Below are 6,651 nucleotides of genomic sequence, written 5' to 3' on the forward strand. Positions count from 1 at the left end.
TGGGTAGTCAAAGAGATGGGCAAAGAGTGTAGGGTGCTGACTCCGCTTAGATGTTCCTTGAGGCTTCATACCTACAGAACCCCAAGGCTCCCTGGTATCCAGTCAGCCAACCACTGATGAAAGGCACGGAGTTCAGACTCTGGAGTCAGATCGACCTGGGAACAGAGAGAGGAAGCTGGAGAACCACACAACCCTGGTTCCATAAAGGCCAAGGGGAGGAAAAGTTTAGCAGCTCCACTGCTGAATGTTGCTGAAACATCAGGCAAGGGAAGGAGGAAGGTTTTCACGATTCTCTCATTTTCATGATGAAGACTTGGGAGAACGAGACAGAGTAAAGGCTTATATTATTCATACAGAAAGTTGGGGGCACAGCCTCCGGTGCCAGTTAGCTATGGCTGTGTAACAAAGTTCTCTGACATGAAGACTTATTAGTTCTTATGTCTGCAGTTTGGTTGCGGTGTTCTGCTGATCTGGACCAGGATTGGCTGGTCTTGAACAGACTCACTCATGGCCAGCGGTAGACCGGCCCGGGGCTAGCTGGTCTAGGATGGCCTCAGCTGGAACAGCTTGCCGGCGTTCCCTGTGGTCTAATCCTCCAGCAGGCTAGCCCCATGGTTACGGTCCAGGCAGAGGGAACAGCATGTGCAAAGACCCCGAGGTGGGAGCAAGCTTGGCCGTTTGAGGAGGAGCGAGGAGGCCAGTGTGGCCGACAGCAGCATGCACAGGGAGGGGCAGCAGAGATGAGATCAGAGAGCGAGTGCCACGAGGAGAATATCGTGAGTGCCTTGTGGACCACGGTAAGGACGCAGGGTTTCTACTCTTATTATGATGATGACGCTTGTTTTCAGCCGTGTTACCCCGGCTGACTACACTTTGGCTTCCAGTCCATGCCACAGGTTTTGCATTTCATCCAGCCGTGTTGCGGTGGACTTTGCTCCTCCCCTCCCCGTGCTGGCATTTCCCACCTCTTGGCGTCACTGCGTGATCCAAGACAGGTCAGTGTCCTGGGTCCAGAAATCGCAGACTCTTGCTCCTAAAAACCCCGTCCTCCAGGGCACGAGGTTGTGGCCTGCAGGCTACATCTGGTCTGTTGCCTGTTTTCGCACATAAAATTGTATCGGAAGGCAGCCACGCCCATTCATCCACCTGTCGTCTGTGGCCGCTTTTGTGTCACAATGACGGAGCTGAGTAGGCGTGAAAGAGCTGTATGGCCCACAAAGCCCAAAATCTTTATTGTCTGCTCCTTTGGAGATAAAGCTAAACCTTCTGGAACTTAAGAGGGAGCGCGTTGGATTCTCTTCTGCTTTGGAGGGTGGGGAAGTTGGGGGTCTGCGGAATTGCCTGAGGGCAGTGGAAGGTGGAAGCGTAGATAGACCTACCCTGTGCTCTGGTTTCCGGCATCTTGTCCCTCTGCTCCCTGCCTCCCTGGGCCAACAGAGTGATGCTTCTGGGCCTGGACAGAGTGATGCTTCTGATGTCTTGGTCTGCTCAGGCTGCCATAACAAAATAGCATACTGGGTGGCTTACACTGCAGCCATTTGCTTCTCACGGTTTGGGCGGCTGGGGAGTCCAAGCTCAAGGTGGCAGCATGGTCAGCTTCCCGGGGAGGCTCTCTTCCTGGCTTGGCGATGGCCGCCTTCTCACGGTGTCCTCGCATGGTAGAGGGGCGGGGTGGGGAGCACACGCCCTGTGGCTTCCTGTCCTTATAAGGACACTGATCTCATTATGGGGGCCCCATCTTCATGACCCCATCTAGCCTGATGACCCCCCAAAGGCTCTGTTTCCAACACCATCACATTAGGGCTTAGGGCTTCAGCCCATGAATTGGTGGGGGGGGGCACAAGCATTCCATCCATCACACTGAACATCTATTCTTTCTACCTGTGCCCTCTCTTGGAGCTAAAGGAGGGAGGCAGGGCAAGGTAGGTGCTGGTCAAGAGCATAGTCTCCGGAGTTATGCATACCCGAGTTCAAGTCTGCTGTAATCTGGGGCAAATCCCAGAACCTCAGTTTCCTTAGCGTAAGAGCTAATGGTAATTCCCACCTCTTTGGGGTGCTGGGAGCAGGGGCATTTTTGCAACCCCGGGCAGGATGCCTGATTTCAGAAAAGCGGGGGGGGGGGGGGGGGGGAGGGAATCAATATCTCCAAGCTCGCAGCCAATAAAACCTCAGGAGTGGCAATTTCATCTGTACCGTGGCCGCCCGCATCACTAACAGTGTACTCAACACGAGGGTGCTGACGCGTTTGGGGTAAGGGAGGCTCGTAAAAATGACCGATGCAGATATTAACGATTTAATCTGCTAACGCGGCGTGGCCGCGGCCGAGAATCCTATTCGTCAGCATCCAGGAACCCATCAGGAGGAGGCCGGGAGAAAAGCACCGGGGCTGGTGCGGGGATGTGGTCCGAATGAAGATGAATCGCTGAGCGCGGTATCGATTTGCCTTGCCTGGAACGGCCGCTTTCTGTTTGGAAATATGGAAAGCAAATTAATGAATAAATGAGCTGGCTCAGTGGCCAGCGCCCCGCTGGGAGCCCCGGTCTCTAAGCCACGTAGGCCAACGGGCTCTGAGCAGAGACCGAGAAAGGTAGCGTTTACTGAGAGGGACAGCGTGGCTTGGTGCGGTGGCCTGAGAACCCGCGGCCGGAAAGGCTTTGGAAAGCAGCGGCAGGTGTCCTGGGGTCAGACAGATTCTTCATTGAACTTTGGCTCTGCCTCCTTCTAGCTGTGGGGTCCCTAAAATCCATGTAATCTCTCTGAACTGGAGCTTCTTCCACTGGCAGAAAGGGGGCAGAAAGGGATCAATGGAAGATTGTATTAAATCGCGTATGTTTTATATTGGCCATACCTCCTCTGCGCTGTGAGATATCGGGCAAGTTTTCTGACCTCTCTGTGCTTCACATGTCCCTTCTATCATATGGACATAACAACACCCATCCCTGGGACACAGTGTTGAGGCAATGGTAGCTTTTATGAGTACTCATCATTTGACCAATATTAAGCACTTACTATGTGCCAATTACTGTTCTAGGTGCCTGATGTAGAGCTATGTAGAAAACACAGTGACCTCCCTTCTCTCATTACATTTATTATTTAGAAATCTAGCCTATGGCTATCCAAGTGCTCCAGCGCCATTTATTGAAAAAAATATCTTTCCTCAATTGAACGGCCTTTGCACTTTTGTCAAACATCAGTTGATTGTGTGTGGCTTTTTCTGGGTTTTCTATTCTGTTCCATTTTCCTATGTGTTGCTATAGCAATAACACAGGGTCTTGATTTTTGTATAGTAAGTGTTTGTTTTAAATTTATTTTGGGAGAGCGCATGTGCACATGTGTGTGGGGGGGAGGGGCAGAGAGAAGGCGGGGAGTGGGAATCCCAAGCAGGCTCCCTACCAGCAGTGCTGATAGGGATTCACGGACTGTGAGATCACGACCTGGGTCAAGTCCAAGAGTCAGATGCTTAACCAGCTGAGCCACCCAGGTGACCCTGTATAGTGAGTCTTAAAAGTGGGTAGTATGGCTCCTCCCACTTGGGTCTTTTTCGAAATGCTCAAATTCTAGTTTGTTGCCTTTCCGTATATGTTTTAGAATCAGCTTGCCTATATCTACAAAAAAAATCTTGCTGGGATTTTGATAGGAATTATGCTAAACTTGTATGTATCAGTTTGGGGAGAATGGACATCTTTACTATGCTGAGTCTTCTGATCCATGAATACGGTATATCTCTCCATTTATTCAGGTCTCCTTTGATTTCTTTCATCAACATTTTGTGGTTTGCAGCATAGAATCCTTGTAATATTTTGCTGGATTTATGCCCAAGCATTTCATTTTTCTGAGCAATCGTAAATGGTACTTAATTTCCATTCCTACTTGTTCAGTGCTAGTATATAGAAATGCAATTGATCTTTGTGTGTTACTCTTGTAACCTATGACTTTGCTGAACTTATTAGTTCTTGGAGCGCGAGTGTGTGTGTGTATGTGAGTGCAGATCCCTTGGAATTTTCCACATAGATAATCATGCCATCTGCAAATTGCAGAGTTTCGTTTCTTCCTTTCTCATCTATATGCTGGAATTGACTATTATTACATCAGAAGTCCTACACCCAAATGTCTGAAGGGGCCAGGGTGGTAGGATTATGGCAAATGGGGGGGGGTCCATGCCAGTCAAGAGGGGCTGCTACTACCCAGCTATGTGGGTCCAGATCTCTAGACTGTTCAAAGAGATTTTTGATGTTAGCTTGTCTGATATTTCACTGTTGATCAGTTATTCAAATATTTAAACAGCTGTCAGGCCACACAAAACACATCTGGGGGCTGGAGTGAGTTTGCACCAGTTTGCAACCTGGCACAACATGGGTGTTCTGTAAACAGAAGCACCTGTGCCTGCTGCCTGATGTCTCAGGTGGGCGGTGCTTCAGGGACGTGTCGGGCTGCATGGGCTGTCTGTCTGCCCCGGATTCCCAGGATGGACGAGAAGGCCTAAGGGAAAGCTGTGTCCGAAGGTCATGTCTGGGATTCTTGTGGCTTGGATGCACCAGGCTGCTGCTTCAGTGTCTCTCCAGCGGCAATACAGCTGTGCCGCAGGTCGGTGAGTGGGTGTGTGTGGCTGCAGAGGAATCGGGGATGAGGGCTGGTGGCTAACGGTGAGGGGGGTGGAGTCAGGACGGGACCAGACAACACGTGGGAAAACCACAGAAAGTGGCTGGGCTGTCCGGGTGCAAAATGGGAGACGTGGCAGGAGGGAATGAACGAGGAGGGAGCATCTCTAACGTGCTGAATATAATGCTAGGTTGGTCCCTCGCTCCCTCCTCCCCTCCCTACTGCCCTCCTTCTTTCCTTCCGTGCGACATGTATTTACGCCAGGCCCTGGGCCAGGCACTTGTCTCCCATGTATTCCTTACATATTCCTAAAACATAGGCATCACCCCTCCATTTCACAAATGAGGGGACGAAGTTATAGAGAGGGTAAGTGGCTTGCCTGGGGTCCCAGATCTGACCTCACAGTCTGTGCTCTTTGCGCTATGTTCACCTTGCTGTCTCACAAAGGGCACAAGAGACCCCTCCGGTGTGTTGTGACAGTCCAGTTCCCAGAGCTCTGGCTGGGGGTGGGACAGCGGTGGGGGGGGGTGCAGCAGGAGCGGTGGCCACTGGGTCGGTGATTCGGGCCAACCACAAGCTCGGCTGTCTATCAAATGGCACGTGGCACCACAGGAGGAGAGCCCAGGACCACTGTCCTTCGGTAACTCCTCTACAAAGAGACAAGAAGGGATCAGCCAGTGGCCGAGGGTCTTAACCACATTCCCACTCCCGGAGAGACTGGTGGCAAAGGAGGCCGGGGTACAGGGCTAAGGGAGGCTTTGTACCAGGATGTGGATGGGAGGTGTGATCCCAAAACCCGCCAGATGGGCTGTGTGGAGCTGTGCGACCATGCCGCAGCTCTGGCTGATTGGCCTCCGATGGGCAAGGTTGGATCTGAAGGATAGCTGGTGGCCCTTGGGACCTGCCACTGAGACTCTCCGGGGACAGACACCCTCCCCAGGCCCCTACTGTGCCTTCTGATTTCAATCTGCTTCTCCATGGGTAACTATGCAAACAGTAGGAACTTAAGGGAGGAGCATGGCTTGAGGGAGAGTCAATTAATCAGGCCTCTCTGGATTACAAGTGGCAGAAACTCCGATTTTAACTTACTAAGAAAAAAGGGTATTCACTGCTTTGCATAGTCCAAAGCTCCAGGGGATCGAGTCTGCCTACAGGCATAGCTGAATCTGGAAGCTTGAACAGGGGAGCCTGGGTGGCTCCATGGGTTGAGCGTGAACTTGGGCTCAGGTCATGATCTCGCGGTCCGTGAGTTCGAGTCCCGCATCGGGCTGTGTATGTGTGTGTGTGTCTCTCCCTCTCCATGCCCCTTCCCGCTTGCACTCTGTCTCTCTCTCTGTCTCTCAGAAATAAATAAAAACATTAAAAAATTAGAAAAAAACCCCAAGAAGCTCTCACAGTGTCTTCAGAATACGTTTCCACCTGTCACGTGCACTTCCCTCCGTGTCGGCTTCTCCCTCGGGCTTCAGGACGACAACAGCCCTCATTCCCATAGTCCTAAACAGCCATCTTCCGCCCAGAGCTTCCAACAAAGGCCCTGGAAGTCAAGTCCTATTGGCCTGGCTTTGTTCATGTGCCTGCCTCTGAACCAATCGAGGGCCAGGAGAGGCATTGGAGCGCGTTGATTGGCTTGGCAGGGTCACATGCTCCCTGTTGGGCGGGCTGGGGCAGCCTCCGTTGGACCAAGTGAACCCAGAGTGGGTGGAGTGGTTCCGGAAAGGGAAACGGGGTTGTTGCTCCTTGAGGAAAACGCGTGCTAGCCAGGGCCCCTTCCCTCCTGGACTTAATGGGAAAGGCGTCAGTCTGGCCTCACCAGGGACTCAGAAGTTAAAAACGTTCAGTGATCTAGGTCTCTTTGGTCTGGACGTCCTATTTTATTTTTCTTGCTCTCTGCAGACGGGGTTTCTCTGCCTCTCTGAACACATCATTGCCTTGCAGATTTCCTGCCTCGTATCTCCATCAACGGGATGAGCCCCCATTAACAGGTGTGGAGTCCCGATCCCAGAGAGACTACAGAATGTCTGCCGGGGGCCATCCGGCATCTTGTGGTAGCGG

General features: G+C 51.9%; 1 long non-coding RNA gene across 1 annotated transcript; it reads right to left on the minus strand.

Annotated features, from left to right (window-relative positions):
- Nucleotides 1-2,285: 2,285 nt before the first annotated feature.
- Nucleotides 2,286-6,107, minus strand: LOC125154793 (uncharacterized). The gene is made up of 3 exons (XR_007147925.1): nt 5,995-6,107; nt 4,998-5,248; nt 2,286-2,464 (listed from the first exon to the last, which is right to left on the minus strand). It is a non-coding gene; the product is annotated as an uncharacterized LOC125154793 (long non-coding RNA).
- Nucleotides 6,108-6,651: the final 544 nt, after the last annotated feature.

This window comes from Prionailurus viverrinus, chromosome E3 (genome assembly GCF_022837055.1).
Source record: "Prionailurus viverrinus isolate Anna chromosome E3, UM_Priviv_1.0, whole genome shotgun sequence".
Classification (NCBI taxonomy): Eukaryota; Metazoa; Chordata; class Mammalia; order Carnivora; family Felidae; genus Prionailurus; species Prionailurus viverrinus.